We start from the raw sequence: 11,332 nt of genomic DNA on the forward strand, positions 1-11,332 counted from the left end.
TGAGAGAAAGCTTTTTGGTTTGAATCTATCCCAGTTATTCATTCTTGCTTTTATTTCTTGTGCTATGGGAGTCCTGTTGAGGAAGTCTGGTCCTAAGCTGACATGTTGAAGCTCTGGACCTACTTTTTCTTCTATAAGATGCAAGGTCTCTGGTCTGATTCCGAGGTCCTTAATCCATTTTGAGTTGAGTTTTGTGCATGGTGAGAGATATGGGTTTAGTTTCATTCTGTTGCATATGGATTTCCAATTCTCCCAGCACCATTTGTTGAAGAGGCTATCTTTTCTCCATTGCATATTTTTGGCCCCTTTGTCTAGTATGAGAAAATTGTATTTATTTGGGTTTGTGTCCATGTCCTCTATTCTGTACCATTGATCCACCTTTCTATTTTGGTACCAATACCATGCCGTTTTTGTTACTATTGCTTTGTAGTAGAGTTGAAGATCTGGTATTGCGATACTCCCTGCTTCACTCTTTCTGCCAAGGATTGCTTTACCTATTCTGGGTTTTTTATTCTTCCAGATGAATTTCATAATTTCTTGCTCTATTTCTGTAAGGTACATCATTGGGATTTTAATTGGAATTGCATTGAATCTGTATAGCACTTTTGGTAGTATGGCCATTTTGACAATATTAATTCTTCCTATCCAAGAACATGGGAGATCTTTCCATCTTCTAAGGTTTTCTTTAATTTCTTTCTTTAGTGTTCTGTAGTTCTCATTGTAGAGGTCTTTCACCTCTTTTGTGAGATTGATTCCCAAGTATTTTATTTTTTTCAATGCTATTGTGAATGGGGTAGTTTTCCTAATTTCTCTTTCTGAAGATTCATCACTTATGTATAAAAATGCATTAGATTTATGTGCATTGATCTTATATCCCGCTACTACTGAATTCACTTATGAGATCTAAAAGTTTTCTGGTGGAATTTCCTGGTTCCTCTAAGTATATAATCATATCATCAGCAAATAGGGATAGTTTGAGTTCTTCTTTTCCTATTCGTATCCGTTTAATTTCCATGGTTTGTCTAATTGCTCTGGCTAGAGTTTCCAGGACGATATTGAAAAGAAGTGGTGAAAGAGGGCATCCCTGCCTTGTTCCAGTTTTTAGGGGGAATGCTTTCAGTTTTTCACCATTTAGAATGATATTAGCCATGGGCTTAGCATAGATGGCCTTTACAATGTTAAGGAATGTTCCCACTATCCCTATTTTTTCTAGTGTTTTGAGCAAGAAGGGGTGCTGTATTTTATCAAATGCTTTTTCTGCATCTATTGAAATAATCATGTGATTCTTGACTTTAAGTATATTGATATGGTGAATTACTTTATTGATTTCCTGATGTTCAACCAACCTTGCATCCATGGGATGAAACCCACTTGATCATGGTGCACTATCTTTTTAATATGTTTTTCTATGCGATTTGCTAACATTTTGTTTAGAATTTTTGCGTTGATGTTCATTAAGGATATTGGTCTGAAATTTTCTTTCCTTGATGTGTCTCTGTCTGGTTTAGGTATCAGGGTAATATTGGCTTCATAGAATGAGTTTGGGAGAGTTCCCTTCTCTTCTATTTTATGGAATACTTTGAGAAGTATTGGAATGAGCTCTTCTTTAAAGGTTTTGTAGAACTCGGCTGAGAACCCATCTGGTCCTGGACTTTTCTTTGTTGGTAGGCTTTTGATGACTTCTTCTATTTCATTACTTGAAATTGGTCTATTTAAATTGTGTATGTCCTCCTCATTCAGTTTAGGCAATTCATATGTCTCTAGAAACCTGTTGATGTCTTCGAAATTTTCTATTTTGTTGGAGTATAGATTTTCAAAATAGCTTCTAATTATGTTTTGTATTTCAGTCGTGTCTGTTGTGATATTTCCTTGTTCATTCCGAATTTTAGTGATTTGGGTTTTCTCTCGTCTTCTCTTTGTTAGTGTGGCTAAAGGTTTATCAATTTTGTTTATTTTTTCGAAGAACCAACTATTTATTTTGTCAATTTTTTGTATTGTTTCTTTTGTTTCAATTTCGTTGATTTCAGCTCTCAGTTTAACTATTTCCAGTCTTCTACTACTTTTGGTGTTGGTCTGTTCTTCTTTTTCTAGGGCTTTGAGCTGTAATGTTAGGTCATTTACTTGTTGAGTTTTACTTCTTTTATTAAATGCGCTCCATGAAATAAATTTTCCTCTAAGTACTTTCACAGTGTCCCAGAGATTTTGATATGATGTTTCTTTGTTCTCATTTTTTAATTTCCTTCCTAATATCTTCGGTTATCCATTCATCATATAATAGCATATTGTTCAATCTCCAGGTATTGGAGTAGTTTCTGTTTTTTACTCTTTCATTTATTTCTAACTTCAATCCATTATGATCTGATAGAATACAGGTAGTGTCTCTATCTTCTTGTATTTGCTAACATTAGCTTTGTGGCATAATATATGGTGTATTTTAGAGAAGGATCCATGTGCTGCTGAGAAGAAAGTGTATTCGCTCTTGGTTGGATGGTATATTCTATAAATGTCTGTTAAGTCTAAATTATTGATTGTGTTATTGAGATCTATGGTTTCTTTGTTCAATTTTTGTTTGGAAGATCTGTCCAGTGGTGAGAGAGGTGTGTTAAAATCACCTAGTATTATTGTGTTATGGTCTATTTGGTTTCTAAAATTGAGAAGGATTTGTTTGACATACATGGGTGAGCCACTGTTTGGGGCATAGATGTTTATGATTGTTATATCTTGCTGATTTATGCTTCCCTTAAGCAGTATGAAATGTCCTTCTTTATCCCTTCTGACTAACTTTGACTTGAAGTCCACATTATCTGAAATGAGGATGGATACTCCAGCTTTTTTGCTGAGTCCATGTGCATGGTATGTTTTTCCCCATCCTTTCACCTTTAGTCTATGGATATCTCTTTCTATGAGGTGAGTCTCTTGCAGGCAACATATTGTTGGATCTTTCTTTTTAATCCAATCTGCCAGTCTATGTCTTTTGATTGATGAATTCAGGGCATTAACATTCAGGGTTATTATTGAGATATGATTTGTATTCCCGGTCATTTGGTTCATATTTAAAGTTTTATTTATTTATTTATTTATTTATTTATTTATTTATTTTTTGACACAGCTTGGTTCCTCCTTTATTTGACAGTTCCTTTAGGATAATTCCTCCCTTTGCTGATTTGCTTCTTTGTTTTTTATCTCTTCCTCATGGAATATTTTGCTGAGAATGTTCTGTAATGCTGGCTTTCTTTTTGTAAATTCTTTTAGCTTTTGTTTATCATGGAATGATTTTATTTCATCGTCAAATTTGAAGGTAAGTTTTGCTGGGTATAAGATTCTTGGTTGGCATCCATTTTCTTTCAGAGCTTGAAAAATGTTGTTCCAGGCCCTTCTAGCTTTTAGGGTCTGGATTGAAAAATCTGCTGATATCCGTATTGGTTTCCCCCTGAATGTAATTTGGTTCTTTTCTCTCACAGCCTTTAAAATTCTGTCTTTATTTTGTATGTTAGGTATTTTCATTATAATGTGCCTTGGTGTGGGTCTGTTGTAATTTTGTGTATTTGGAGTCCTATAAGCCTCTTGAACTTGATTTTCCATTTCATTCTTCAGATTTGGGAAATTTTCTGATATTATTTCATTGAATAGATTGTTCATTCCTTTGGTTTGTTTCTCTAAGCCTTCCTCAATCCCAGTAATTCTCAAATTTGGCCTTTTCATGATATCCCATAGTTCTTGGAGATTCTGTTCATGATTTCTTACCATCTTCTCTGTTTGTTCAACTTTGTTTTCAAGGTTAAATATTTTGTCTTCAATATCTGAGGTTCTGTGTTCCGGGTGTTCTATCCTATTGGTTATGCTTTCTATGGAGTTTTAAATTTGGTTTATTGTTTCCTTCACTTCAAGATTTCTGTTTGTTTTTTTTTTCAATATCTCTAACTCTTTATTGAAATGATCTTTTGCTTCCCATATCTGCTCTTTTAACTGTTGATTGGTGCTATCATTCAATGCCTGCATTTGCTCTTTCATCTCATCTTTCAATGCCTGCATTTGCTCTTTCATCTCATCGTTTGCTTCCCTGATCATTTTAATTATGTACATTCTGAACTCCCTTTCTGTCATTTCTTCTGCCATGCTGTTGTTGGATTTTATTGATGTAACATCTAGATTTGTTTGGGGCATTTTCTTCCCTTGTTTTCTCATATTGTTCAGGAATCAGTGGATCATTAAGATATTGCAGATTTCCTCTATTGACTTATAATGTCCCTGAAGATTTCTATTATATCCCCTCTTATCCTACAGTAGCCTGCAGTCTTGGAGGAAGTTGATAATGCCGTGCTCCACAAGGAAGCTGCCTCTCTAGGGTTGGTGACCCTCAGGTGGGGTATATTCCCTGCTAGTGGGCAGAGGTGCCTCCACTTGTTGACCAAAGGTCATCCAAAGGGGAACTAGGCTGCGGGCTGAGGCAAGGCCTGTTTGTGCCTGTGTCTCTGGTTTACTGTCCTTGTGGGAAAACCTCACCCGGCAGGGAAGACTCACCCGGTGGGGAGGTCTCACTGGTCAGTTCCCCTCCTAGAGGTTCCCCTCAATCTACAACTACCGCCTGGGCTGGGCTGTCTTCCTCTGCAACGTTCCCAGGGGCCCGGACCTACCTCCTGGGTGGGAGCCTCACCCTTTGCAGATGAGTCTCCTTAAGCTGCCTGTCCTCAGAGAATCTGCCCGCAGTCCTGGAACCTTCGCTCCGCCCCTAGGCGTGTCTCTGTGCGGCTCTTCCACCAAGAAGCCACCTAGATCCTGGGACCCTGCTCTGCACCTAATCGCCTGGCTATGCGGCCCTTCCTCTGAGCCACCACCTGGAGCCCCGTACAATAGCTCCGAGACCCAGCGACCCGCCACACACCTCTTCCTCCGGACAGCCGCCCGGTGTTCCGATGCAGTCACTAGGAGTCCAAGCAACTCACTTCTCATCTCCTCCTCCCACCAACCGCCCGCAGCCCTAGGCAGTCACTCCGAGTCCAAGTGACCGGCCCTGTTCCTCCTCCTCCTTGGGTTAGCCCCCCTGGTGTTCAGGAGCGGTCGCTCGGAGACCAAGCGACCCACCGCGCTCCTCCTCCAGGCAGGCCACCGGTGTTCAGGAACGGTTGCTTTGAGTCCAAACAACTCACCACTCGCCTCCTCCTCTGGCAACCGCCTGTGGCTCAGATGCAGACACTCCTAGACCAAGCGACCCGCCACGTTCCTCCTCTTCCTCCGGGCAACCCCCCCAGTGTTCAGAAGCGGTTGCTCTGAGTCCAAACAGCTCACCACGCAGCTCCTCCTCAGGCAGCTGCCCGGAGCCCCAGTGGTTGCTCCGAGTCCAAGCGCTGTGCTGAGCCGCCTCCTCTATGACGATCCCAGTTGTCCGTGTTTACCGCCTCAGTGGGGGGAGGGGCGTCTCGCCGAGCAACTCTACTTCACAAAGTTCCCTGCGTTCCGGGGCTACCGCCTCATCCGGGACACCTCCCCAAAGGGAGAGACTCACCCGGCGGCTTTGAGTTGGTCCCAAGTCTCTCACTATCTCCTGTTTTGAATCCTGTGTCCTGGAGCAACATGAAATGCAGCTGCCCTCTAGTCCACCATCTTGAAAAACCCCTGGAAAAGTAACTTTTAAAAGGCAATAATCACAGGAGCAAAGAAATACAAAAGATGGCTGGGCGTGGTGGCGCATGGCTGTAATCCCAGAGGATTAGGAGACTGAGGCAGTAGGATCTGCCTCAAACCCAGACTCAGCAATTTAGTGAGGCCCTAAGCAATTCAGCTAGACCCTGTTTCTAAATGATATATATATGTATATATGACTGGGAATATGGCTCAGCGGTTAAGTGACCCTGGGTTCAATCCCTGGTAGGAAAGCAAACCAAACCAAAGCAAACCAACCAACAAACAAAAACCACAACAACAAAAACACAAAATATGCTTTAATGGAAAAATTATAAAGCTTTATTAAGGATAAATAATTAAGATAACACTTCTATGTATATGAGAACTCAATATATGACAATGTCATTTCTTCCTAAAATAATACATAAATTCAATGCAAAGTCAATCAAAATCCCAATAGTGTGTTCTGTGGAACTTGGCCCATTTTAAATTTCTATGGAATAATGAGAAAGTGAAGAAGACCCAAGATTTTTTTTTTTTTTTTTTTTTTTTTTAGCAAATGAAGGAGGTGAAGAAACTTTCTCTACCTGATATGTAAAGATTTATTGTAAACGTATAATAGTTAAAACAGTGTAGTATCTGCACAACGACAGTAACTAGATCAATTAAACAGAATTGGGGACTGAAAAACAAACATGTATGTACAGATGCTCAATAGATGACTGAACTGGCATTCAGAGTCACTGTGGAAAGAAGGAACTACTTGACAAATACTACTGTGGTATGGATATCTAAATGGAAAAATAAAATAAAATTGGGTTTCTACTTCACATGTTGTATAAAAATCAATTTCAGTGAGGTTAAAGATTTAAAAGTCAAAAAGAACTTTAACATTTTAAAAAGAATCTATGATCATCTCTTTTTTTCTTTCTTTCTTTTTTTTTACCTAGGGGGAGTAATAGGGATTTAACCCTGGGGTACTTTACCACTGAACTACATTATGAGCCCCTTTCCTCTTTTTTTTAATTTATTTTTTATTTTTTATTTTGAGACAGGGTCTGGCTAAATTGCTAAGGCTGGCTTCAAACTTGTGAACTTGTGATCCTCTCATCTCAGCCTCCTGAGTTGCTGGACTTACAGACATGAAAGGCTCCACTTTCTTTTTAATAAAATAAAAGTACACAATGCAGTAATTTCATCTTTACTTTAGAAGGTCTGTCATGTCCCACATAACTGGACATATCTAAAATCTCACTTCCATGGCTGGCACTTGAATCTTCACTGGATATATCTCCTTCCTTCTGTAGCAAATATATTTCACCAAGGCCTCCAACATAGAACATTTTGCTCCTGAGGTCTGAATAACATCATTCATAGAGTGAACCAATAAAACATCATTAGAAATGCCTGCTAGTCTACATCCCTATAGACCCAATAGGAGGCTTATCTAGACCAGAACTTCATTTCTTGTCTGGTCCCCATAATATCCATATTCTAATAGTGGGCCACAGTGACACTTTGGGCATCTAGATATCAACATCAACTCAACTCAATCTTTGTGTAAGGTACTAAAAATCTGGATATTCTCCTTTCCCGAATGTATATCTCACTAAGTGTCTTGGACTGTGTTTCCTGTGTGTAAGCTTGAGGAAGTGTTCTATGTCCTATCTAGCTTAGTGTTATAGGGGCTTTCATCCTGTAAACATAATCAGTGCTGAGAACTAGCTCTGGAACAGGAATCACTACCTTGACTATCTGCCTGGAAACGATTTCTCAACCACAGAATAGGGAGACTGAGTCCAAGTAAACCATCACAACCTCACTAATGTGTGGAGATAGATACGAGAGTTCAGGGTTGCATTTAGAGTTAGAGTTTGGGGAGGTTAGATTACAGATGGGGAAACTGAAAAGTTAATGTGGAAGTTTTCTATGCATCCTTGCTGAGGGCTGAGTTGACCATATAAAGGACAAAATTCTAAAAGACCTGGCACAGGCTAACTACTACAGGATGGATCAAAGGAGAACAAAGATCATACAAAATCAGGATTTACTTGAGTCCTATAAGAGTTCTAGTTTGGTAAAAGTGGAAAGACTGATAACATCAGGAGAGTTCAATTGTAACATTGAAAGACTGTGCCTTGTTGGAAACTGAACCCAGGGGTGCTCTGTCACTGAGCTATGTTCCCAGTCCTTTAAAAAAAAAAAAATATATATATATATATATATAATTTATTTTGAGAGGGTATCTGGCTAGGTTTTCAGGCTGACCTTGCGCTTATGATCCTCCTGCTTCAGCCTCTCAAGTGGCTGGGTTCACAGGCATGGTTTAGACTTAATCTTATAAACTTCTTCTTCTTCTTCTTCTTCTTTTTTTTTTGTGAGTACATGCTTTTCCAATGAACTATATCCAGTTCCAACATAAGCATTTTTGCATTAACAGAATCTTTTTGTAACCATCATTAAAAATTTGTACCATTATTTATCTAATCATTCTTCTATTGCTTCATATTTAGTTTATTTCCATTTCTGTGCTATTATGTGTAACATTTAATAAATTACTGCTAATTTTTTTTAAAAAAAATTAATATTCTTTAGGATAAATTATCAGAATTTTTTTTTAAATTTTGAGACAGGGTCTCATTAGGTTGTTGAGGCCTGCACTGAGTAGCTAAGGTTGGCCTCAAACTTGTGATCCTCCTGCCTCAGCCCCCAAGTTGCTGGAATTACAGTCATGTGCCAGCATAATCAGTTTTAGTCAATGTTTTGAATATTTCAAAGACTAAACTTAATAATTTTTGATACATTTTTGAATTGCTGTTTGGTATATGAAAACTCCCATTTTTATATTAATTTATACTCCTTTAATTAATAATGATATTAATAATATATATACACATATGTAAGTATACACAGTATATTTCTCATTTAAAATGACTGTGCCTTGCCTTTTGCTCTTTTGCGGTCTTGGTATTTTTGTAATAAAAAAGTTAATCAGTTGGGCACGGCAGCACACACCTGTAATCCCAGAGGCTCAAGAGGCTGAATCAGGAGGATCATAAATTCGAGAACAGCCTCAGCGACTAAGTGAGACTCTAAGCAACTTGGTGAGACCCTGTCTCAAAATAAAAAACATAAAAAGGCTGGTGATGTGACTCAGTGGTAAAGCGATCTCTAGTACCCAAAAAATGTTATTCATGGGGGAAAAAAAAAAGACCATACCTTTCCAGAATACCAAAAAACAAAAGCAAAAATCCCATAAAAGAAACAACAACAACAAAACAATAAATGAACAAATAAAAATACGCCTCGGGAGTAAAGGAGTAAGAACTATACCCTTGAGTAAGAGCTTCTCCATATCCACACTAATAAAACCTAAAATCAAGCTTCCTAAGAACCAAGGGAAACTACCATAAAACTAATTGCCTTTCAGGGGTGGGGATATAACGCAGTGGTAGAATGCTTGTCTAGCATTTGCATGGTCCTGGGTTTGATCTCTAGTAACACAGAAACAAACAAACCAAAACCCTAAAAAATTGTCTTCCAGAACAAAATGCATTGCAGGGAGAAATCATATTTCTATGTCTTAAAAAATATCATCTGCTATATCCAATATATGATAAAAATTACTAGACATGCAAAGAATGCTATCTACAAGTCCCCCTCTAAGGATTAAATAGAAACAAATGCAGAAATGACCTAAATTATTTAGTAGACAATAAATAATAATATACTATAATATGATTTAGTAGATAATAAATACAAAGCAGCAATTTTAAATATGTTCAAAGATTAAAGAAAATATAGTATTAATGAGTAAACAAATGGGAAAACAGGTAGAGGAATCAAAACTACAAAAGAATAACCAAATAAAGTTCTAGTACTGAAAAGCAAAATATCTGAAATGAAAAAAATTTACTAGGTGGACTTAACAATAGGTAGGACATGGAGAAGAAAGCTTTCAATCCAAAGAGCATTGAGAAAATGGATTGAAGAAAAATAAAAGAATTTTAGTAACTTGTGAATGATATAAAATGGTCTAATAGTCATGAAACTGGAGTCTCATAAAAAGGGGAAAGAGAATAAGATAGGAAATTTTTTGAAAAAATGGGTCAAAACTGCTCCAAAGATGATGAAAAAAAACAACATCTAGATCCAAGATGTTCAATGAGCCCCAAAATGAAAAATAAGGAAAATAAACCTAAGCATATCATAGTCAAGCTGCACAAACCAAAGATCAAAAGAAAATGAATGCAACCAGACAAAAATGATCATTACACAGATGTAGATGAACAATGATATCATTGACAGCAGAGTTCTCATTAGAAACAAAGGAATTCAGCAGTGAGAGGATATCTTTAAATATTGAAAGATTAAAACAATCACTATCAATCTGCCAGTCTTCTGTCTGAATGTCAATTCATTATTAAGAGAGGATTATTGAAATCTCTTACTATTATTGTGTTGCTATTTCTCCCTTTCCCTGGGAAATCTAAGATCTTCTCTTTGCACAGAGGGAGACGTTTTCTCTTAGCTCTGAGCTGTGCCCACTTGGGGAAGGGGCTGACTTGGGTAGTATAGCTTGAATATTTGTGTCCCCTCAAAATTCTTATGTTGAAACCTAACCTACAAGGTAATGGTATTAAGAAGATGCTTAGGTCATGAAGGTGGAGCTCTCATGAATGCAATAGGTACTCAAAGTAGAGGTTGGAAGAAGCCTGTTTGCCCCTTCCATAACCAACATATACATATGTGACATATATAAGTCACCATACCTGTGACACATAGAATTTGCTGGTATCTTGCTCTTTGACCTCCCAGACTCCAGAAGTGTAGGTATGTTAGTCAAATTCCATTACTATAACAAAACACCTGAGAGAATCAAACTAACAAGAGGAAAGGCTTATTCTGGCTCATGGTTTGTTAGGTTTCAGTCTATGGTTTGTTGACTCTGTTGCTTCTGGACGTGTGGTGAGGCCGCATATCATGGAGGAAGACTATACATCTTGTGGAAGCTGGGAAGCAAAGAAGAAGGGTCTCAGCATCATCTTCAAGGCCATGACCTCAATGACCTAACTTCTTCCTATGTAGTCCCCATCTCTTTAAGGTTCCACCACCTCCCAATAGTCTTACAGGCCAGGGATCAATTCTTTAAGATGCAGGCTTTTGGGAGATATTTGAGATGCAAACTATTACAGTATGCAATAATTTCTTTTTTATAAGTTACCTAGTTGAAGGTGTTTTGTTATAGCAGATTGAATAGACTAACTTATTGAATAAAATGAATTGTTTTTACTCATTTCAGTGTAGTTTTAGGGTTTGTGCTTACGTGGTACTACCACTTAACTTGATTCTAGAACTTTTTTTTTTAGTTGTTGATGGACCTTTATTTTTATTTACTTATATGTGGTGCTGAGAATCAAACCCAGTGCCTCACACATGCTATGCCAGTGCTCTACCACTGAGCCACAACCCCAGCCCGATTCTAGAATTCTTATAACGGTATTGTGGTTCATATCTCATTGTTAATCTGTGTTTTTGTAGAGGAACTATGGCTGGGACTTCCTATTCTGCCATTCTGACATCACTCAATTCAGAATTTGGTGGCAGAGTTCTTCAAAAATAAGAAACTAATAGACATTTTCTACTTAACAAAAGTTGAAAGAAAACATCTTCTGCAGACCTTCATTTTAAGAAAAAGATCATACACAAA

At 37.8% G+C, this 11,332-nt stretch overlaps 1 protein-coding gene across 1 annotated transcript in view; it reads left to right on the forward strand.

Moving 5' to 3' along the window:
• The window catches only part of Zscan12 (zinc finger and SCAN domain containing 12), a 48,229-nt gene extending 36,963 nt beyond the window's left edge, over window positions 1-11,266 (forward strand). The window contains exon 6 of the mRNA XM_047558001.1: window positions 11,164-11,266. The gene's annotated coding sequence lies outside the window, so the exon portion shown is untranslated. The remainder of the gene's footprint in view (window positions 1-11,163) is intronic.
• The last annotated feature ends 66 nt before the right edge of the window (window positions 11,267-11,332 follow it).

Source organism: Sciurus carolinensis, chromosome 7 (assembly GCF_902686445.1).
Source record: "Sciurus carolinensis chromosome 7, mSciCar1.2, whole genome shotgun sequence".
NCBI classification, from domain to species: Eukaryota; Metazoa; Chordata; class Mammalia; order Rodentia; family Sciuridae; genus Sciurus; species Sciurus carolinensis.